The 24,525-nt window shown below is 38.9% G+C and overlaps 1 protein-coding gene across 1 annotated transcript in view; it reads right to left on the minus strand.

Annotated features, from left to right (window-relative positions):
• The window catches only part of LOC121969786 (chromophore lyase CRL, chloroplastic-like), a 56,925-nt gene that overhangs the window by 6,632 nt on the left and 25,768 nt on the right, over positions 1–24,525 (minus strand). The window lies entirely within an intron of this gene.

The raw sequence follows: 24,525 nt of genomic DNA on the forward strand, positions 1-24,525 counted from the left end.
AAGGTATTTACGCAAAAACACCTTGATGACTTTCAAGTAGTCAAAAAGAGGAGGGGGGAGGGGGGCATAAATAATCTCTGGGAGCCCACTAATCTCATATTATCATTTTAACTACTAGAAAGGGTCATTAAGATTGCTTTAGCCAAAACACCTCTAAAATAGCTTGATGATTATCTTGTACAAAAAAATTACAAAAGTATATTTAATAGTCTTCTAGTGGTCAAGATAGAACATGAGACCATCATTAACTTTATAGAATAGTACTCCCAGAAGTTTATTTATGCGCTTATTTTATATCGAAGTGGGTTGGCTAAAACAACTTGATGGTCTTATAGCAGTCGAAATTAGGAAAGGCAATTTGTATCATGTCATATTAATCGTGTATAAATGTGTTGTGTCATTCAAGCCAATAAAGAACTATGTAAAATATTAGATGCGACATTAACTAAATGGTCTCAAGAATTAAATTATATAATATGTTCTCATTATTTTCTAAAATGAATTATCTTAATAAACATGTCATTTCATTTCAACCCATTTATATATTCAACCCATATTGCATCACTTTTGGGACGTGTCTCTATCAATGATGTTTTAAGCACCATTAAATTCATAATGTTCTCAGGAATCTGTAGGTGTCCTTGATTTTGAAATAGTTTAAAAAGTTTTATAGATATTTAAAAACTCATAGGGCATTCTAAGAATATGGTGCACATTTTAATAAATTCCAACTTGTAGTGCGTCTTTTGATAAATATCAAACCTTCAGTATCTCACAAAAGTCAATTATACTTACAAGTGGCAATTGATTCGGGTTGCTTGAGATCTGGCCCAACCCAACCCGATTTGGGTTGTGCCTAGCACATTGCGATAGAGTTGGCCTGTGTTGAGCCCAACACAATCTACAGATCGAGTTGTGAAAGGTGACTTGACCTGCAAGACATCTCGGGCATGGCATGGCATGGCTCGTGGGCTAGAGCTTGACCCACATATTAAAAATATATGAATATAAGAAGCAGAAAAAAGATTAAAAATTTAAACAAAATAATTATTTAATAAAATAGATTAACTTTTTATACTTAAAATTTTCCCTATATTTTTTTCTATTTTTTATTCATTTTTATTATTTTATTATAAATGGAGTGTCACATTCAACCATCATGGGCCATGTCGAGCACAGTTCATGCCGAGCACAACCTGTGATGGTTTGTGTCGAGCCTAACCTGAATCAATCTAATTGGGCCAATCAAGCCTAGCTCAGGCTGGTCTGATAAATCCATTTTGCCACCTCCACTTCTAGTATATACTTCAAGTTAATTAGTCATTAAGACTTTAAAAAGGTGACAAGGCAGAAGCAGCATAGCTTTAGAAACCACCTATTATACCCTTGGCAAGGTGACCACCTTCACATACACAATCCACCAAAGCTAATCGTGAAGATTTGAAGAAACACATTTAAGAAGAAAACCAGCAAGCAACAGAATCTACTCAAGAAATTATATTTGCCAAGATTTTGCAGCAGGGGAAATACAGATGCAAGAGAGATGAAGTTCATAGCAACAGCAGGAAGTGTTTGGCATGGCTCAAGAGGGAAATGTCGTGCCAAATAAGTCAAAAGGCTGTCATGGATGGAGAAGCAGATGCTTAAAATTCTTCTAGTGCACAAATAAAAAGGCATGATCTGACAAAAAAAATAGATAATGACAAGCAAACTATATGCAATCAATTTGATGAAGACTATTTTCTTGTACAACACACAGAAACTGTTTCACCATGTCCCTGTTTTTTACTTCATACGTTTTCATTCTTTTTTCAATCACAACATTTTTTTGTTTTGTTTGTGATTCCAACATTGTAGCAAACAGAAATGTGACTAAGGCAACCAATCAGGATATTTTAAGTATTTATCACTTTTGATGCCGGCTTCAATGCATCTGCTTATCTCCTCTCACAACTACACTAAATACTGGCAGCAACACTACCCCATCTTATATTGTTCACACTCTAGTTTTTCAGATACTATAATTAATTGTAATCTGCCTCCTAACCAAGGCATCAACTGTACAAATCCCTGTATCAACAATTCATTGAAGGCGGACATTGCAAAAGCACTCATTGCAACTATACCCCTTCCCAACCACAAACCTATCCAATAATCACCTAGTGACGCCAATCAATACACCATCACCCCCACTACTTTTGGCCGCAAAGGCCCCCATACAAACCTTTTGCTAGAGGATTGTAGAAGTAGTAACACTGTCAAATATGCTGCAGAAATAGGGTAAAACTAATCTGGAGTTCCAAAAAAAGTGGTTGGAGTGGGTTGCATAAGCAAAGGAGGCAAGGATGGAATTCAAGGGGGCTTGCACTAGTGGAAAACAAATAACTGCTTGGGCGGATGACGGATGTAGAGACAGAGGTAGTGAAGGGGATGAGCTTAGTGTTAAGTGGGATTCAGGTCAAAGAGGGAGGATTAACTTACAATATGTTAATTAGGTTCTACTCAGCTTCCTACCCACTTCCACAAAAAAGTTTAACAAAATGGCCAACATCAATGAAAAAGTATATAAATGAGATGATGAGAAAAAAAGTTTATGAAATGATGGCGTAGTTTGTGTATTTATAGTTTAACCCAATCTTCTTATTACATCATGTTTGTGGAAAAAAAGATTCTTTTGAGGGTCAATTATCATTATTGTCACTTAAGCTTAAACATTTTTAGAGTCACCGTCTTTTTGTATTACTACTCTCCAACATAATATATAGTTCAGAGTGTTGGACAGTAAACATTATGTTAAAAAACTACTGTTGCAAACTGAGAATATTAAGATGGCTGGTTGGAGTCAGTAGAAAAGATTAGAAAAAATTATTATTTGGAGGAATTAGGTGTTGCTCTCATAGATGTAAATTGAAGGAAAATAGGTGAAATTTGTAGGTTCATATTCAAATACAACCAATTGATTATACTTGAAGGTGTAAAGGATAGAGAGATCAAAGTAAAATCATGAAGGTATAAAAGATAGTGGGAGAGCAAACAAAAATTCTAGTTGAAGAAAATAAAAACAGTTTAAGAGATTTGAATATTACTAACTATATAGCTTTCAGCAGAATTTAATCAAGGGATAAAATCAATGCAGCCAACTCCAGATACTTGAGACTAAATAGATTGATAATAAGGAAACGTGGTTTAGACCAATCGTCTTAAACCAGAAACCAGAATATGTGATTGAACCAATTGAGGCATCTAACATGGGTTTTATAGATACAACTGGTTCAACCAAATTCATAAACATCTTTAAATCATCCAAAGTCCAAAAATGATAGCTACAGTCAACCAAACAGGTTCACCCAATTTAATCATGTTTGGCTGGTTTTTATTTTTTCCAGTCTAGAATTTTAACTCAATTGAATATGGTGATCTATCCTCAATTTAGTTGAATTGCCTACTACAGTTTTGATCCAAACGACACTAACTTAAACCTAATAAATTAATGGATTACTTATTTAGTTAGTCAAAGTTGACATGTGATAAAACCAAATGAAAGAAAACAAATTCTCGTTATGCAAATCATCCCTATCAAGAGATAAAACAATAAAAAAGAAATGAAATGCTTATAACAATATCCAAAATTGAAAGCAAAGCTTTCCCCAAAAACATTCTTACACTCTTCTTGTTTCCAAGTAAAATATTAATGTGTTTTCTTGGGGAAGGAAGCAAGGTAGCTTGGAGGGGGAGGAAAATTAATGTTGATAAGTTGGAGAGAAAGATAAGAATGAAAGATGAGGAAAAGAGGGTGATTTTTTCTCTTCAATTCATTAGGACAAAATTAGGCGAACAAGAAAGAAAAGGAGATGGTCTGCCATACCAAGGAGACTAACCGTTTGCAATCGGAGCATTCCACAGATCAAGGAGACTAATTGATTACATGGATCATTCCACTGATTAATCTACCAACATCATCAACTGGTCACTAACAACTAGCCAATTATTTTTGGGGGATTTATCTACTTCCTTGAACTCAAAAAGGAAATTGTTGTCAGATATAAATCCCCCTCCCATTATACTCTTCAATGTCGATGAGAATGAGAAAGAAGGGGAAAGAGGAAAGGGAAGGAAGAATTCTAAATTCTCTCTTGGGGAAAAAAATTAAAGATATTGGAACATCAAAGTAAAAAATATCCTACCATTTCCTTTCATTATATATTAGGTATAAAACCCCCTCCAAAATGCGTGAAGTTGGAGAGTGTGAATGACTCTTCTCTCCCTTTATTTCAATTACTACCTAGTGTCTTGAAAAGGCCCCTTTTACTTCCCTTACTAGTATCTAGAGGAAATAATGTTTATCCCAAATCCACGATCCTCTCAGATTCCCTTTTTCTCATATTGCAGGTGCAATCGATTTTGATGTTACCCAAGGGTTAAGTTAGAAAATGTATTTGATGAATTTGTGACAAGTGTATGCAAGAGAAGGTCATATAGTAAGAATAAAAGCCAACAAATCAAGAGTGACGGGATGTCTGGCAAGAGGAAGTCCCACCGGATTAAGGGTGATCAGATGTGTGGCAAGAAAAAGTCCAAATAGATCAAAAGGCAAATACGCGGCAAAACAAAGTCTCAGCTTAGAGCCCTTGATTGACAAATGTGTCAGTTGAATGAAGAGTCAACTAATACTAATACCATGTGTCGGTCAGTTGGGCATTCGACCCATGATTTAAGCCAAGGGTACCATTCTGATTGTCTCTGTTAACAGTTGACTAGTAGTGACTTGAGTCAATTGACATAATGATTAATTTATTATAAAGGAACTGTGACTTTGTTGTAATAATAATTTTCAAGAAGCTACAATTGAAGATAGTCGACTGATAGTGCAAGCAATTGACTAATAGATGGTTCAATGGTTACAAAACGGTTAGTTTGTTATAACGGTTGTTTCAGAAGCTATTGTTGCAAGCAGTTGGGCACCAACAACCAAATGACTGACATTGACGTTAGTCGATTAATGCTGAACAACATGGGTGTTTATAGAGATTTCATGGAAGCTTGGGAGAGGCCTATAAATATAGGACATGTTGGCTACAAAATAATTCAACTTCTATAGAAAATCTACTCTACCATAATCTCTACTCCCAAACCCTCCCTTCCATTCTAGTTTTTTACTCTTTTGCAAACAAGACTTGCAAAAGGTTTATCCACCTCCGGAAGGTGTTCGAGAAGGAGAAAGTTAGTGGAATTCTTAGAGTGACCTACCGAAAGGTTATAGTGTTGGGTGTTTATTTGAGCGCTTTAAAATTTGTTTTCGAAAAATATGGAGCGGAAGCATAATAATTTTCTAAATTATTAGTGTACGCATCACACACATCCACAAGAACATACATGTGTAGACATAATCGTAGAATAAAATCTTTGTTTAGCAGTTATACCTTTGAGTTCCTAATCGAACGTTGAAGAGAGCATTTAGACGCCAAGATACCTTCAAGACAACTCCGTGAGCAACAAGCCATGTCTCCACTTCGGTACTAGCCAAAGGAAAAAGACGACGCGATCCAAGAGAGAACCCCACGACACGATTTGATGGGCGGTAGCAACTAGTTGTCAGCGGCACCGAAATCGATGGCACCGAATTCGACAGCAAGGGTAGTTGCTGTCCGGAGCACGGACGGCTGCCGGCGACTGGAGCGTTGATGCCGAAATTGAAGGCAAGAGGTGTCGGCGCCAAAATCAACAGACGTCGGAGAGGGAGAGGAGGAGAAGACCTAAACCCAAAAGATTGATATCTAATTCTCTCCCATGGAGGGGTATTAATACATCTCCATCCAAGTTTGATAAACAAGATCAAACCCATACCCATTAAGTCATCCCGATCCGCTTGCAATAAGCTTGATTCAAAAAACAACGCAATTTGGTTTAAAATCAAACCAGCTTTGGTTCATTATTAAACCAAAGTGCATTCAACTTGCTGTCTATTTCCTTTCTTGTAAGCTTAGTCTTGTATTTTACTCCTTTATTACACTATCTAAGTTTGCTTGAAAAAGCGTTTCCGCAAATCTTTTTGGTATCAGAGCTTGTTCTCATGGCTGAGTAGTTCCCCCTTCAGGGTACTCAAACGGGGAGAAGTGTATTTTGGTATTACCAAAACTATAAAAGATATCTTTCTTTAAAACCCTTGGATTAGCAAATTGCAACTGTTGATCAGTTATAGCAAAGCCTTGGGACATGACTAGCGAATTGCAACTGTTGATCAGTTATAGCAAAATCATGTACTGATACAGTATCTGATTAGCTTAAGTTTACTAAGACTTACTAATAGATAGAATCATGATAAGTCGACCGAGGAACTACGGGTAGATTGCAAAAGAACCAGTCCTAACTCGGCAGTAAAAGGCAAGAGTGCCGAAGAGTAAGTCCGAGGGCACACTGGTGTGAGCAAGTAAGCCTTTAAGAACCTCCTAAGACGTAAGTGGTTCTAAAAAGAAAGTAAGTCCCATGTAAAAGGAAGCTAAAATAGTTTTCAGCCTATGTCTAAACATTGGGAAGAAAAGATACAGGAATGGTATACCAAGTCACACACTTCAAACCTAGAGTACCTTGATTTAGCCCAAACCAACAAACAACCTACAAAAGGAGAATTAGCTCATAATATTTCAGTAATATATGATCGATTGTGTTTATCCTGTAGAGTACACCTTAAAAACTTCAAACAGATCCAAGAACAACTACGAGAAGTACAAAGTGAGAATCAAAAATTAAGGGAAGCCCTAGAAAATCTCACTAAGGAGGTAACAGAAAATAGACCCTTAACTGAGAGGCAGCTAAAAGAGATACTTGTTCAAATAACTAAGCAGCCCAAACTTATTGAACAACAAGCTATTCAGTTAACTGAAAATCTGAGAAAGGAAGTCGAGAAGGTAGAAATCCTTCTACACAAAGTAGAGTCTTTCCTTACTTCATGAGCAATAGCTACATCAATACTCAAGCTACAAACTCATATAAGGAAGCCCTGCAAGCCACTGAAAACATTGAAGCCCCTGCTCTAGGTTTTTGTAGACCTACAGAATACAAGGGTACTTCCAGCAGTGTAACAGCTGTAATCAAACAATCAAATACTCAAATTCAACTTCTTGTCTCAATACTTGAGAAGCTCGAGGCATTAGAAGAAAGAATCAAAAGGCTTGAAGAACGGGCAGTACCAGCGCCACAAGCACTCCCTGAAGCAATTATTCAAAGCCTTACAGAGCGAGTAAAATCTCTTTCTTTACAGGAAAAGCCTAAAGAAGCAAAAGGTACTCTTCGAGTTTTTAAAGATCCGTATACAATATTTAAAGAAGAGCAGGCAAAAATAAAGAAATAATGGCTTCAAGAAGCACAAATCCTCCTGTAACTACAATTACCAGAACCAATGAGGACACTCCTTTATTTGAAGATCAAATAAGAGATTATAGACAAAACCAAAGAAGGAGGTACAACGTTCAAAGAATAATACAAAGAGTAAGCAGGCGGCTTACTGGAGGATCTTACAACCATTCACTAGAACAACAGATGGACCCTCAGACACAACTGAGGCTTTCTATGCAAGAGCGAGCTGCAATAGTACCTGCTGAGGTACTTTATCACTCCAGGAGGGATGATGCTCATCATCGGGTCTATATTCATAGATCTGAAGAGGCCATGCTGGTTACTGAAAACCAGATTAACAGAGCTTTCATTCAACAAGAAAGCTATGCCCAACTTCAAAGAAGCGGTATGAGATTCCTTCATATGGGAGTCATTCAAGTACGTATTCAAATATTACACCGCCAAGAAGAAGGTACTATGGCTCTAGTTGTCTTTAGAGATAACAGATGGCAGGGTGATCAAGCCATCTTCGCCACCATGGAGATAGATCTTACTCATGGTAGCCAACTGGTGTACGTAATACCAGATACTATGCTAACGGCATCTGACTTTTACAGAAATATACAAGTGTCCATTCTTACCAGAGGCTATGAAGGATGGAGAAACGGTGAAACAAACCTCCTTATTACTAGAGGTTTGGTCGGCAGGCTATCCAACACACCAAACGTTGGATTCGCCTACGAAGTGCAAAACGTCGTGGATTACCTTGTAAGCCACGGAGTTCGAGCTCTTCCTGGAAGAAGCTATAGTACAAGGGATATACTTGGACACAACTGGATTATCAGGCAGTCAACAGTAAATATTCCAATGCAACCAACAGAGGTAAACACACGAAATTTATTAGATGGAAGTGTTTCCCTAAAATTTGATAATTATCAAACTGCCACAACCTCATCTGCCCCAAAGTACAACTCCAAAGATGAAGAAATCCAGTCTGATGAAGAAGAAATCACCAACCATACCATTGTCGTACTAATTGAGCAAGAACAAGAAGAAGAGATGTTAGTAAAAAGAATATCTTCACTTGTTCAACTTCCTGTCAGAAGCACAAAAGGAGCTGCGGGTTATGACATCTCAATTACTCATGCACAAGATATACCTGCGAAAGAAAAGTCTCTCTTATCTACAGGGCTTTGTATACAAATTCCCAAAAATACATATGCAAGAATTGCTCCCAGGTCAAGTGCAGCTATAAAAGGCATCATGATAATGGGAGGAGTTATTGACTCAGACTACCGAGGGGAGGTAAAAATCCTTGCTTTTAATACAACTAACAAGGATATCTTTTTAAATAAACAGGAATGTATTGCTCAAATAATCCTAGAAAGGATTAGTACCCCAACGGTAAAAGAAGTGGATAATCTGGAAGATACCCCAAGAGGAGACAAAGGGTTTGGCTCCACTACACGAGCATTAGCATTCAGAGATAAGCCAGAAGGAGATGCTGGATTTAATTTTGAAGCCAGATTTACAAATCCAGTTACTTGTTCTAAAACTGGTCCAAATCCCCAATGCCCAGGCTGTCATTTCTGCTACGAGGAAGATTTTTATTCTCCATCTCCAAACTATAACCATTATGCCACCACAACAGAAGAAGAAGTCCTAACTTTACAGGCACAAGCAAGGCAACATGCTATTCAACAGCATAAATTCCTGGAAGAAGAAGCATATCAACAACTAGTTGATGGTCCAATCTCTTTGGAAAGAAGTCTAGCTATAACCAAGCGACAGCGACGGACTTCACAAGAATACAGACGCCAACTACAGCAGGAATTGCAAAATTTGCCAGTATCCTCCTCATCTAGTACAAGCACACGCTTCTTGTGTGCCCTCACTGATGATCAAGGTACTGATTCTGAGGATGATTATCTGCAATATTTACAATATTTGGCATTATAGGACGTACAGCCGGTTTATGACACGTCCTCTTCTGAAGAATTTACCAATTCTTTTGCGAAAGCGGGTGGGAGTAATGATAATGAAAATCACTTTATTGCTGCCGCCACAATAAACCAGGACAAGGAAGTTAGTTGGGTGACCGACTACCCTCAGCTATCACAGCTTCAGGAACAAATCTATTCTCAAGAAGCTGTCTCAAATTATAGACCACCTATTGATACTTCTATGAACCCGGTGGGATACCCTCCAAACCGAACCCTTAAAGATGAGCCAGTCAGTATGATACCACCCATCGAGCCAAGAGGAACAGCTTTTAAAAGAAAAGATACATCAGAATGGTGGAATCTACCAACGGCGCATCAACAAACTGGAGCACTACTCACTCTACCAATCCAACTCAACAGAGTTGAAGATGTTTTCCTCAGATGGGAAGCAATTACAAAGAATGTAGTCGCTCAACAGAACTTCACAGATGCTCATGACAAGGCAGATTTCATAGAAAATCTACTAGGAGAAACTGAAAGATTGACTTGGATACAATGGAGGACAGCATATCCAGGTGAATACCAGGAGTTATTAAATTCAAGTGATGGAAGAAATGACACTCAAAACATTATATCCCAAATTAGAAGGGTATTCTTGCTGGAAGATCCTTTCCAAGGATCCACTGATATGCAAGACAGAGCATACCGAGATCTTGAAAGACTTTCCTGTTCTCAGGTAAAAGACATAATTACCTTTTTAAATGAATATATGACTTTGGCTGCCAAAACAGGAAGGCTATCCATTGGACCAGAATTATCAGAGAAATTCTGGCTAAAGTTACCAGGAGATCTTGGTCGAAGACTTAAAGCCGCCTTTGATGAAAAGTATCAAGGCAACACTACAGGAGTCCATCCTAGGGTGATATTTACCTACAAATATTTGGAGGAAGAATGCAAGAATGCTGCTTTCAGCAGATCCCTCAAAGATTTATCTTTCTGTAATCAAATTCCAATCCCAGGATACTATGATGGACCAAAGAAAAAATATGGAGTCAGAAAATCAACAACATACAAAGGAAAGCCGCATCAATCACATTCCCGAATTGAAAAGAAGAAACACTTGATCAGAAATAAAAAGTGCAAATGTTTCTTATGCGGAGAGGAAGGACATTTCGCAAGAGATTGTCCAAGGGAATACAAAAATGTCAAGCGAGTAGCTATGTTTGAAAGTTTAGAGCTACCTGAGGAATACGAAATCCTATCAGTACAGGAAGGTGAAGACAAGTCTGATGCCATATACAGTATTTCAGAAGGCGAAGACCAACAAGTTAACTCTATCATTCATAAGGAATTTTTATTTGTTTTCATAGAAAATACAAATTCCTATATGATAGGTAAAACTGGTGGATGGCAACCAATGGTCAAAGTCTCTAAAGTACAACACGACTGCAATCACATATGGGAAATAAATGGAAATATTCCCACTAATTATCTCAACTGCCATTGCTGCAAAGGGGAAACTTTGAAGCGTCACAGAATGCATTGTAGCACCTGTAAGATTACATACTGCGGATTATGCACAAGCAACTACTTCGATATGAAGATCCCAGTTGAAAGGTCCACACCTATCCCTTTTATTCCAACTAATGTGATACAGGAACAGGCTACCTACATTGCATGGGCCAAAACTGAAATTGAAAGACTAAACCAAGAGTTACTTGGTGTGCAAGCCCTAGCTAAGCTTCAATTAGAAGAGGCTCAGAAGACTTTCTCTCTTCAAAAAGAAGAAATAATGAGAAATGCCAAGGCTGATGAATTAGAGTTCACTACTAAAAATGAAGAACTCAGATTGAAAGTGGAATTTTTAGAGTTAGAAAATCAAGATTTAAAGAAAAGTCTTAAAGATTTACTTCCAGCCTTACCTGCCTTGGAAGATATCGGAGAAGAGGAAGAAGAAAATGAAGAAATAAATGTGCTTATCAACAACGGCAAGGAAAAAGTTTTCTCTATTGAACAAACAAGGCAGCCAACACCTAAAGGCAACGGGCTTTTTAACCTTATTGTGGAGCTTGATATTCAAGGAGTTGAAAAATTCAAAGTCAATGCAATTCTTGACACTGGAGCCACAACCTGTTGCATTGATCAGGTATCCATTCCCCCTGAATCAATTGAAGATAATACTTTCATTGTTAATTTCAGCGACATCAACTCAAAGACTACTGCAAACAAAAAGCTGAAAATGAGGAATATGAAAATTGGGGAACATAATTTTCGGATTCCTTATACATATGCATTTCCTCTTACTTTGGGAGGAAATATCACTATGATACTTGGCTGCAACTTTATACGAGCTATGTACGGAGGGGTCCGTATTGAAGGAAATGAAGTAACGTTCTACAAGAATATTACTACCATCCAGACACAGCAAATAGCATCTGCTGCCCCAGCTATCGAAGAACTTGAGCTAGAAGAAGAAGAGTACAACCAGATTCAGGAACAGGTATGTACTTGGCAGCTTAGCCCAAAATTAGACGATATGATGAAACGTCTAACCAGTGCAGGTTACATTGGTAATGATCCTATGAAGTACTGGGGAACAAATCAAATATTGTGCAAACTGGAGATCAAAAATCCAGATCTTGTTATTGAGGACAAACCCCTGAAACATGTTACTCCTCAAATGCAAGAATCCTTTAGAAGGCATATTAAGTCCCTCTTAGATCTCAAAGTTATAAGGCCTTCTAAAAGTAAGCACAGAACTACTGCTATCATAGTATATTCAGGTATTACTGTCGATCCAAACACTGGAAAAGAAACAAGAGGCAAGGAAAGAATGGTGTTCAATTATAAACGCCTCAACGACAATACCCACAAGGATCAATACAGTCTACCAGGCATAAATACTATTATCCAGCGAGTAGGAAGAAGCAAAATTTATTCAAAGTTCGATCTCAAGAGTGATTTTCATCAGGTTGCAATGAGCCCAGAATCTATTCCTTGGACCTCATTCTGGGTGCCAGAAGGTCTATTTTAATGGCTTGTTATGCCATTTGGTTTAAAGAATGCCCCTGCAGTTTTCCAACGAAAAATGGATAATTGCTTTAAAGGTACTGAACAGTTCATTGCAGTCTATATTGATGATATTCTTGTTTTCTCAGCCACAGAAGAAGAACATAAGGCTCATCTGAAGATCTTGTTGGATATATGCCGAAAGAATGGGTTAATCTTAAGCCCAACAAAGATGAAGATCGGAAGCCCAACAATAGAATTTCTTGGGGCGACTATAGGCAATTCAACCATAAAGCTACAAGCCCATATAATTTCAAAAGTTACGGATTTTAAGGATGAAGAACTCAAAACTACTAAGGGGCTACGTTCGTGGTTAGACCTTCTCAATTATGCCCGCTCCTATATCCCGAATCTGGGAAAAATTCTAGGGCCTTTATATTCAAAAACAAGCCCAAATGGAGAGCGAAGAATGAATGCACAGGATTGGCGTCTCATTCGAGAAGTTAAGGCAATGATCCAAAATCTCCCAAATCTCACTATTCCTCCAGAAAAATGCTTTGTTATCATAGAAGCAGATGGATGTATGGATGGATGGGGAGGGATCTTGAAATGGAAACAGCAGAAATATGACTCAAAGGCGTCTGAACAGATTAGTGCTTATGCTAGTGGAAAATTCTCACCACCTAAGTCCACTATTGACGCAGAAATTCATGCTGTCATGAACAGCCTTAATTCTTTCAAAATCTATTATCTGGACAAAGAAGAATTACTCATCAGGACTGACTGCCAGGCTATTATTAGCTTCTTTAATAAGTCAGCTCAAAGCAAGCCATCTCGAGTCCGATGGGTCTCATTCACTGATTTCATTACCGGCCTAGGAATTCCAGTACATTTTCAACATATAGAAGGTAATGAAAATATATTGGCTGATGCTTTATCTCGACTTGTCTGCTTAATTACAGGACCATGCATCCTGGAAACGAGGGACCATCAGATTATGGTTCAAGTAGAAAGCGCTTTAAAGGAAATGAAAGAGAAGCCCAATCCTCAGGCAACTCAATCTCTGATCGAAGTTATCAATTCTTGGCTCAATATGAGTCTCTCAGCGGAGGAACCGACCCATGGGCCTGCACTACACAAGAAAAAGACTTGCGGTCCCACCTTGCAGACATCGAATGGACGGTTGGACAGCACGCTCTTGACCACATCTGGGAGCTCAAGCTTATCCTGGATGCCAAAGAACAAGACTTTATACAAAGAAGCCAGCTCACCAGGGGCCTCCACCTCTACTACTCAGATGCTTTACCAGAAGTCACGGCCACCAAACATGAATTATTGAATGCCTTTATTTACATCCAGAGTGTCATTCAACGTATCAGAGACACTCCCCCTTGAATTATTGAAGACAGAAGCAAGTGGTGGACCCACTACCCAACAAATCCAAAGAAAAGAGATTCGCATATCTCTTCAGCTTTAATAAAGGATTCCTAAATAATGGACTGAGCCCCGGGGAGTCGTCCATCTGTCTACGAATCTTTATAGCATTAGCTGTAAAAGATATAGATGTTAGCTGTAAAGGCAAAAGAGATAAGAATAGAATCTCACCCGTGAATGATGATGGGGCCCAATGAGCACCCAATTCACATGTGAAGTTCCATTCCTTAGCTCTATATAAGCCTTAACTTAGCTCATTGCAGAACACACACCGAGTAACGGTACAAGTTCTACTCTGAGTTGTAAGTTCTGAATTTCCTTTCCTATTTCATATTTCCTTTCTTGTAAGCTTAGTCTTGTATTTTACTCCTTTATTACACTATCTAAGTTTGCTTGAAAAAGCGTTTCCGCAAATCTTTTTGCTCCTAACAAGGATATTTTTTTAAATAAACAGGAATGTATTGCTCAAATAATCCTAGAAAGGATTAGTACCCCAACGGTAAAAGAAGTGGATAATCTGGAAGATACCCCAAGAGGAGACAAAGGGTTTGGCTCCACTACACGAGCATTAGCATTCAGAGATAAGCCAGAAGGAGATGCTGGATTTAATTTTGAAGCCAGATTTACAAATCCAGTTACTTGTTCTAAAACTGGTCCAAATCCCCAATGCCCAGGCTGTCATTTCTGCTACGAGGAAGATTTTTATTCTCCATCTCCAAACTATAACCATTATGCCATCACAACAGAAGAAGAAGTCCTAACTTTACAGGCACAAGCAAGGCAACATGCTATTCAACAGCATAAATTCTTGGAAGAAGAAGCATATCAACAACTAGTTGATGGTCCAATCTCTTTGGAAAGAAGTCTAGCTATAACCAAGCGACAGCGACGGACTTCACAAGAATACAGACGGCAACTACAGCAGGAATTGCAAAATTTGCCAGTATCCTCCTCATCTAGTACAAGCACACGCTTCTTGTGTGCCCTCACTGATGATCAAGGTACTGATTCTGAGGATGATTATCTGCAATATTTACAATATTTGGCATTACAGGACGTACAGCCGGTTTATGACACGTCCTCTTCTCAAGAATTTACCAATCCTTTTGCGAAAGCGGGTGGGAGTAATGATAATGAAAATCACTTTATTGATGCCGCCACAATAAACCAGGACAAGGAAGTTAGTTGGGTGACCGACTACCCTCAGCTATCACAGCTTCAGGAACAAATCTATTCTCAAGAAGCTGTCTCAAATTATAGACCACCTATTGATACTTCTATGAACCCGGTGGGATACCCTCCAAACCGAACCCTTAAAGATGAGCCAGTCAGTATGATACCACACATTGAGCCGAGAGGAACAACTTTTAAAAGAAAAGATACATCAGAATGGTGGAATCTACCAACGGCGCATCAACAAACTGGAGCACTACTCACTCTACCAATCCAACTCAACAGAGTTGAAGACGTTTTCCTCAGATGGGAGGCAATTACAAAGAATGTAGTCGCTCAACAGAACTTCACAGATGCTCATGACAAAGCAGATTTCATAGAAAATCTACTAGGAACTTACAACTCAGAGTAGAACTTGTACCGTTACTCGGTGTGTGTTCTGCAATGGGCTAAGGTAAGGCTTATATAGAGCTAAGGAATGGAACTTCACATGTGAATTGGGTGCTCATTGGGCCCCATCATCATTCACGGGTGAGATTCTATTCTTATCTCTTTTGCCTTTACAGCTAACATCTATATCTTTTACAGCTAATGCTATAAAGATTCGTAGACAGATGGACGGCTCGCCTGGGCTCAGTCCATTATTTAGGAATCCTTTATTAAAGCTGAAGAGATATGCGAATCTCTTTTCTTTGGATTTGTTGGGTAGTGGGTCCACCACTTGCTTCTGTCTTCAATAATTCAAGGGGGAGTGTCTCTGATACGTTGAATGACACTCTGGATATGAATAAAGGCATTCAATAATTCATGTTTGGTGGCCGTGACTTCTGGTAAAGCATCTGAGTAGTAGAGGTGGAGGCCCCTGGTGAGCTGGCTTCTTTGTATAAAGTCTTGTTCTTTGGCATCCAGGATAAGCTTGAGCTCCCAGATGTGGTCAAGAGCGTGCTGGCCAATCGTCCATTCTATGTCTGCAAGGTGGGACCGCAAGTCTTTTTCTTGTGTAGTGCAGGCCCATGGGCCGGTTCCTCCGCTGAGAGACTCATATTGAGCCAAGAATTGATAACTTCGATCAGAGATTGAGTTGCCTGAGGATTGGGCTTCTCTTTCATTTCCTTTAAAGCGCTTTCTACTTGAACCATAATCTGATGGTCCCTCATTTCCAGGATGCATGGTCCTGTAATTAAGCAGACAAGTCGAGATAAAGCATTAGCCAATATATTTTCATTACCTTCTATATGTTGAAAATGCACTAGAATTCCAAGGCCGGTAATGAAATCAGTAAATGAGACCCATCGGACTCGGGATGGCTTGTTTTGAGCTGACTTATTGAAGAAGCTAATAATAGCCTGACAGTCAGTTCTGATGAGTAATTCTTCTTTATCCAGATAATAGATTTTAAAAGAATTGAGGCTGTTCATGACAGCATGAATCTCTGCGTCAATAGTGGATTTTGGTGGTGAGAATTTTCCACTAGCATAAGCACTAATCTGTTCAGACGCCTTTGAGTCATATTTCTGCTGTTTCCATTTCAAGATCCCTCCCCATCCATCCATACACCCATCGGCTTCTATGATAACAAAGCATTTTTCTGGAGGAATAGTGAGATCTGGGAGATTTTGGATCATTGCCTTAACTTCTCGAATGAGACGCCAATCCTGTGCATTCATTCTTCGCTCTCCATTTGGGCTTGTTTTTGAATATAAAGGCCCTATAATTTTTCCCAGATTCGGGATATAAGAGCGGGCATAATTGAGAAGGCCTAACCATGAACGTAGCCCTTAGTAGTTTTGAGTTCTTCATCCTTAAAGTCCGCAACTTTTGAAATTATATGGGCTTGTAGCCTTATGGTTGAATTGCCTATAGTTGCCCCAAGGAATTCTATTGTTGGGCTTCCGATCTTCATCTTCGTTGGGCTTAAGATTAACCCATTCTTTTGGCATATATCCAACAAGATCTTCAGATGAGCCTTATGTTCTTCTTCTGTGGCTGAGAAAACAAGAATATCATCAATATAGACTGCAATGAACTGTTCAGTACCTTTGAAGCAATTATCCATTTTTCGTTGGAAAACTGCAGGGACATTCTTTAAACCAAATGGCATGACAAGTCATTCAAATAGACCTTCTGGCACCCAGAATGAGGTCCAGGGAATAGATTCTGGGCTCATTGCAACCTGATGAAAACCACTCTTGAGATCAAACTTTGAATAAATTTTGCTTCTTCCTACTCGCTGGATAATAGTATTTATGCCTGGTAGACTGTATTGATCCTTGTGGGTATTGTCGTTGAGGCGTTTATAGTTGAACACCATTCTTTCCTTGCCTCTTGTTTCTTTTCCAGTGTTTGGATCGACAGTAGTACCTGAATATACTATGATAGCAGTAGTTCTGTGCTTACTTTTAGAAGGCCTTATAACTTTGAGATCTAAGAGGGACTTAATATGCCTTCTAAAGGATTCTTGCATTTGAGGAGTAACATGTTTTAGGGGTTTGTCCTCAATAACAAGATCTGGATTTTTGATCTCCAGTTTGCATAATATTTGATTTGTCCCCCAGTATTTCATAGGATCATTACCAATGTAACCTGCAGTGGTTAGACATTTCATCATATCGTCTAATTTTGGGCTAAGCTGCCAAGTACATACCTGTTCCTGAATCTGGTTGTACTCTTCTTCTTCTAGCTCAAGTTCTTCTATAGCTGGGGCAGCAGATGCTATTTGTTGTGTCTGAATGGTAGTAATATTCTTGTAGAACGTTACTTCATTACCTTCAATACGAACCCCTCCGTACATGGCTCGTATAAAGTTGCAGCCAAGTATCATAGTGATATTTCCTCCCAAAGTAAGAGGAAATGCATATGTATAAGGGATCCGAAAATTATGTTCCCCAATTTTCATATTTCCCATTTTCAGCTTTTTATTTGCAGTGGTCTTTGAGTTGATGCCGCTGAAATTAACTATGAAAGTATTATCTTCAATTGATTCAGGGGGAATAGATACCTGATCAATGCAACAGGTTGTGGCTCCAGTGTCAAGAATTGCATTGACTTTGAATTTTTTAACTCCTTGAATATCAAGTTCCACAATAAGGTTAAAAAGCCCGTTGCCTTTAGGTGCTGGCTGCCTTGTCTGTTCAATAGAGAAAACTTTTTCCTTGCCGTTGTTGATAAGCACATTTATTTCTTCATTTTCTTCTTCCTCTTCTCCGATATCTTCCAAGGCAGGTAAGGCTGGAAGTAAATCTTTAAGACTTTTCTTTAAATCTTGATTTTCTAACTCTAAAAATTCCACTTTCAATCTGAGTTCTTCATTTTTAGTAGTGAACTCTAATTCATCAGCCTTGGCATTTCTCATTATTTCTTCTTTTTGAAGAGAGAAAGACTTCTGAGCCTCTTCTAATTGAAGCTTAGCTAGGGCTTGCACACCAAGTAACTCTTGGTTTAGTCTTTCAATTTCAGTTTTGGCCCATGCAATGTAGGTAGCCTGTTCCTGTATCACATTAGTTGGAATAAAAGGGATAGGTGTGGACCTTTCAACTGGGATCTTCATATCGAAGTAGTTGCTTGTGCATAATCCGCAGGATGTAATCTTACAGGTGCTACAATGCATTATGTGATGCTTCAAAGTTTCCCTTTTGCAGCAATGGCAGTTGAGATAATCAGTGGGAATATTTCCATTTATTTCCCATATGTGATTGCAGTCGTGTTGTACTTTAGAGACTTTGACCATTGGTTGCCATCCACCAGTTTTACCTATCATATAGGAATTTGTATTTTCTATGAAAACAAATAAAAATTCCTTATGAATGATAGAGTTAACTTGTTGGTCTTCGCCTTCTGAAATACTGTATATGGCATCAGACTTGTCTTCACCTTCCTGTACTGATAGGATTTCGTATTCCTCAGGTAGCTCTAAACTTTCAAACATAGCTACTCGCTTGACATTTTTGTATTCCCTTGGACAATCTCTTGCGAAATGTCCTTCCTCTCCGCATAAGAAACATTTGCACTTTTTATTTCTGATCAAGTGTTTCTTCTTTTCAATTCGGGCATGTGATTGATGCGGCTTTCCTTTGTATGTTGTTGATCTTCTGACTCCATATTTTTTCTTTGGTCCATCATAGTATCCTAGGATTGGAATTTGATTACAGAAAGATAAATCTTTGAGGGATCTGCTGAAAGCAGCATTTTTGCATTCTTCCTCCAAATATTTGTAGGTAAATATCACCCTAGGATGGACTCCTGTAGTGTTGCCTTGATACTTTTCATCAAAGGCGGCTTTAAGTCTTCGACCAAGATCTCCTGGTAACTTTAGCCAGAATTTCTCTGATAATTCTGGTCCAATGGATAGCCTTCCTGTTTTGGCAGCCAAAGTCATATATTCATTTAAAAAGGTAATTATGTCTTTTACCTGAGAACAGGAAAGTCTTTCAAGATCTCGGTATGCTCTGTCTTGCATATCAGTGGATCCTTGGAAAGGATCTTCCAGCAAGAATACCCTTCTAATTTGGGATATAATGTTTTGAGTACCATTTCTCCCATCACTTGAATTTAATAGCTCCTGGTATTCACCTGGATATGCTGTCCTCCATTGTATCCAAGTCAATCTTTCGGTTTCTCCTAGTAGATTTTCTATGAAATCTGCTTTGTCATGAGCATCTGTGAAGTTCTGTTGAGCGACTACATTCTTTGTAATTGCCTCCCATCTGAGGAAAACGTCTTCAACTCTGTTGAGTTGGATTGGTAGAGTGAGTAGTGCTCCAGTTTGTTGATGCGCCGTTGGTAGATTCCACCATTCTGATGTATCTTTTCTTTTAAAAGTTGTTCCTCTCGGCTCAATGGGTGGTATCATACTGACTGGCTCATCTTTAAGGGTCCGGTTTGGAGGGTATCCCACCGGGTTCATAGAAGTATCAATAGGTGGTCTATAATTTGAGACAGCTTCTTGAGAATAGATTTGTTCCTGAAGCTGTGATAGCTGAGGGTAGTCGGTCACCCAACTAACTTCCTTGTCCTGGTTTATTGTGGCGGCAGCAATAAAGTGATTTTCATTATCATTACTCCCACCCGCTTTCGCAAAAGAATTGGTAAATTCTTCAGAAGAGGACGTGTCATAAACCGGCTGTACGTCCTATAATGCCAAATATTGTAAATATTGCAGATAATCATCCTCAGAATCAGTATCTTGATCATCAGTGAGGGCACACAAGAAGCGTGTGCTTGTACTAGATGAGGAGGATACTGGCAAATTTTGCAATTCCTGCTGTAGTTGGCGTCTGTATTCTTGTGAAGTCCGTCGCTGTCGCTTGGTTATAGCTAGACTTCTTTCCAAAGAGATTGGACCATCAACTAGTTATTGATATGCTTCTTCTTCCAGGAATTTATGCTGTTGAATAGCATGTTGCCTTGCTTGTGCCTGTAAAGTTAGGACTTCTTCTTCTGTTGTGGTGGCATAATGGTTATAGTTTGGAGATGGAGAATAAAAATCTTCCTCGTAGCAGAAATGACAGCCTGGGCATTGGGGATTTGGACCAGTTTTAGAACAAGTAACTGGATTTGTAAATCTGGCTTCAAAATTAAATCCAGCATCTCCTTCTGGCTTATCTCTGAATGCTAATGCTCGTGTAGTGGAGCCAAACCCTTTATCTCCTCTTGGGGTATTTTCCAGATTATCCACTTCCTTTACTGTTGGGGTACTAATCCTTTCTAGGATTATTTGAGCAATGCATTCCTGTTTATTTAAAAAGATATCCTTGTTAGTTGTATTGAAAGCAAGGATTTTTACCGCCCCTCGGTAATCTGAGTCAATAACTCCTCCCATTATCATAATGCCTTTTATAACCGCACTTGACCTGGGGGCAATTCTTGCATATGTATTTTTGGGAATTTGTATACAAAGCCCTGTAGATAAGAGAGACTTATCTTTCGCAGGTATATTTTGTGCATGGGTAATTGAGAGGTCATAACCTGCAGCTCCTGTTGTGCTTCTAACAGGAAGTTGAGCAAGTGAAGATATTCTTTTTACTAACATTTCTTCTTCTTGTTCCTGCTCAATTAGCACGGCAATGGTATGGTTAGTGATCTCTTCTTCATCAGACTGGATTTCTTCATCTTTGGAGTTGTACTTTGGGACAGATAAGGTTGCGGCAGTTTGATAATTATCAAATTTTAGGGAAACACTTCCATCTAATAGATTTCGTGTGTTTACCTCTGTTGGTTGCATTGGAATATTTACTGTTGACTGCCTGATAATCCAGTTGTGTCCAAGTATATCTCTTGTACTATAGCTTCTTCCAGGAAGAGCTCGAACTCCGTGGCTTACAAGGTAATCCACAACGTTTTGTACTTCGTAGGCGAATCCAACGTTTGGTGTGTTGGATAGCCTGCCAACCAAACCTCTAGTAATAAGGAGGTTTGCTTCACCGTTTCTCCATCCTTCATAGCCTCTGGTAAGAATGGACACTTGTATATTTCTGTAAAAGTCAGATGTCGTTAGCATAGTATCTGGTATTACGTACACCAGTTGGCTACCATGAGTAAGATCTATCTCCATGGTGGCGAAGATGGCTTGATCACCCTGCCATCTGTTATCTCTAAAGACAACTAGAGCCATAGTACCTTCTTATTGGCGGTGTAATATTTGAATACGTACTTGAATGACTCCCATATGAAGGAATCTCATACCGCTTCTTTGAAGTTGGGCATAGCTTTCTTGTTGAATGAAAGCTCTGTCAATCTGGTTTTCAGTAACCAGCATGGCCTCTTCAGATCTATGAATATAGACCCGATGATGAGCATCATCCCTCCTGGAGTGATAAAGTACCTCAGCAGGTACTATTGCAGCTCGCACTTGCATAGAAAGCCTCAGTTGTGTCTGAGGGTCCATCTGTTGTTCTAGTGAATGGTTGTAAGATCCTCCAGTAAGCCGCCTGCTTACTCTTTGTATTGTTCTTTGAACGTTGTACCTCCTTCTTTGGTTTTGTCTATAATCTCTTATTTGATCTTCAAATAAAAGAGTGTCCTCATTGGTTCTGGTAATTGTAGTTACAGGAGGATTTGTGTTTCTTGAAGCCATTATTTCTTTATTTTTGTCTGCTCTTCTTTAAATATTGTATACGGATCTTTAAAAACTCGAAGAGTACCTTTTGCTTCTTTAGGCTTTTCCTGTAAAGAAAGAGATTTTACTCGCTCTGTAAGGCTTTGAATAATTGCTTCAGGGAGTGCTTGTGGCGCTGGTACTGCCCGTTCTTCAAGCCTTTTGATTCTTTCTTCTAATGCCTCGAGCTTCTCAAGTATTGAGACAAGAAGTTGAATTTGAGTATTTGATTGTTTGATTACAGCTGTTACACTGCTGGAAGTACCCTTGTATTCTGTAGGTCTACAAAAACCTAGAGCAGGGGCTTCAATGTTTTCAGTGGCTTGCAGGGCTTCCTTATATGAGTTTGTAGCTTGAGTATTGATGTAGCTATTGCTCATGAAGTAAGGAAAGACTCTACTTTGTGTAGAAGGATTTCTACCTTCTCGACTTTCTTTCTCAGATTTTCAGTTAACTGAATAGCTTGTTGTTCAATAAGTTTGGGCTGCTTAGTTATTTGAACAAGTATCTCTTTTAGCTGCCTCTCAGTTAAGGGTCTATTTTCTGTTACCTCCTTAGTGAGATTTTCTAGGGCTTCCCTTAATTTTTGATTCTCACTTTGTACTTCTCGTAGTTGTTCTTGGATCTGTTTGAAGTTTTTAAGGTGTACTCTACAGGATAAACACAATCGATCATATATTACTGAAATATTATGAGCTAATTCTCCTTTTGTAGGCTGTTTGTTGGTTTGGGCTAAATCAAGGTACTCTAGGTTTGAAGTGTGTGACTTGGTATACCATTCCTGTATCTTTTCTTCCCAATGTTTAGACATAGGCTGAAAACTATTTTAGCTTCCTTTTACATGGGACTTACTTTCTTTTTAGAACCACTTACGTCTTAGGAGGTTCTTAAAGGCTTACTTGCTCACACCAGTGTGCCCTCGGACTTACTCTTCGGCACTCTTGCCTTTTACTGCCGAGTTAGGACTGGTTCTTTTGCAATCTACTCCGTGGCTTACAAGGTAATCCACGACGTTTTGCACTTCGTAGGCGAATCCAACGTTTGGTGTGTTGGATAGCCTGCCGACCAAACCTCTAGTAATAAGGAGGTTTGCTTCACCGTTTCTCCATCCTTCATAGCATCTGGTAAGAATGGACACTTGTATATTTCTGTAAAAGTCAGATACCGTTAGCATAGTATCTGGTATTACGTACACCAGTTGGCTACCATGAGTAAGATCTATCTCCATGGTGGCGAAGATGGCTTGATCACCCTGCCATCTGTTATCTCTGAAGACAACTAGAGCCATAGTAACTTCTTCTTGGCGGTGTAATATTTGAATACGTACTTGAATGACTCCCATATGAAGGAATCTCATACCGCTTCTTTGAAGTTGGGCATAGCTTTCTTGTTGAATGAAAGCTCTGTCAATCTGGTTTTCAGTAACCAGCATGGCCTCTTCAGATCTATGAATATAGACCCGATGATGAGCATCATCCCTCCTGGAGTGATAAAGTACCTCAGCAGGTACTATTGCAGCTCGCTCTTGCATAGAAAGCCTCAGTTGTGTCTGAGGGTCCATCTGTTGTTCTAGTGAATGGTTGTAAGATCCTCCAGTAAGCCGCCTGCTTACTCTTTGTATTGTTCTTTGAACGTTGTACCTCCTTCTTTGGTTTTGTCTATAATCTCTTATTTGATCTTCAAATAAAGGAGTGTCCTCATTGGTTCTGGTCAATAAATATCTTCCATATTTATCCTTCGTCTAGTCTTACTAGACTTAATTTCTCTCAGTCTGAGAATCCAATCTTTCAAACTTAGGGGGCGCTTGGTTCGGGTAAGGGAATGGGAATGAGAATAGGAATGATTGCAAATATTAATGAAATGGGATGATTCCCATACCCCCATATTACTCAGTAATAGCCCATTCCTATATTTAGAGGAATGAATCCGTGGGTCCCACCATCATTTCCCCAAACCAAGCACCAAGTTTCATTCCATTCCCATTCCAAACCCCCCAAACAAACAACCCCTTATTTTATGTCCTTCGAATAATCTAATAATGTGTGACCCAATAGGTTCCCGATTTATGTTGGTCGTCCATAATTAACCATTAATTATGGATCGATCATGAGTGACACCTAATAGTACATCATGATACTTAATTAATCGAAAAGTTACAATTGATCTTAGAATAATTCTGAACCCTTTAGCAACTACAGTTATTAGCGTCTATTATTCCTTTCACTCATCTTATCCTCACTTGGTTCAGAACATGATCTCTGTGTCAGTCCTCACTAGACTGACTACATCACACCTAGCCCAAGTAATAGCTACTTGTCCCGTGGATTCAAATTACTCAAACATGTATCTAAAAAGATCATCCTCTTGACATGTTTTGCTTTGGCTAAAGACTTACAAGTAATAATCCTGATAAGAGACAAAGGGTATACGTCTCCTTATAAATAAAGTGGTGAATCCTCTGTGGGATATTCAAACACCTTCGAACATATTAACTTATAGCCAATCATCCCAGACTTGCGCCTCCTAGGAGATGATTGCTAA

Source organism: Zingiber officinale, chromosome 4A, assembly GCF_018446385.1.
Source record: "Zingiber officinale cultivar Zhangliang chromosome 4A, Zo_v1.1, whole genome shotgun sequence".
Lineage (NCBI taxonomy): Eukaryota > Viridiplantae > Streptophyta > Magnoliopsida > Zingiberales > Zingiberaceae > Zingiber > Zingiber officinale.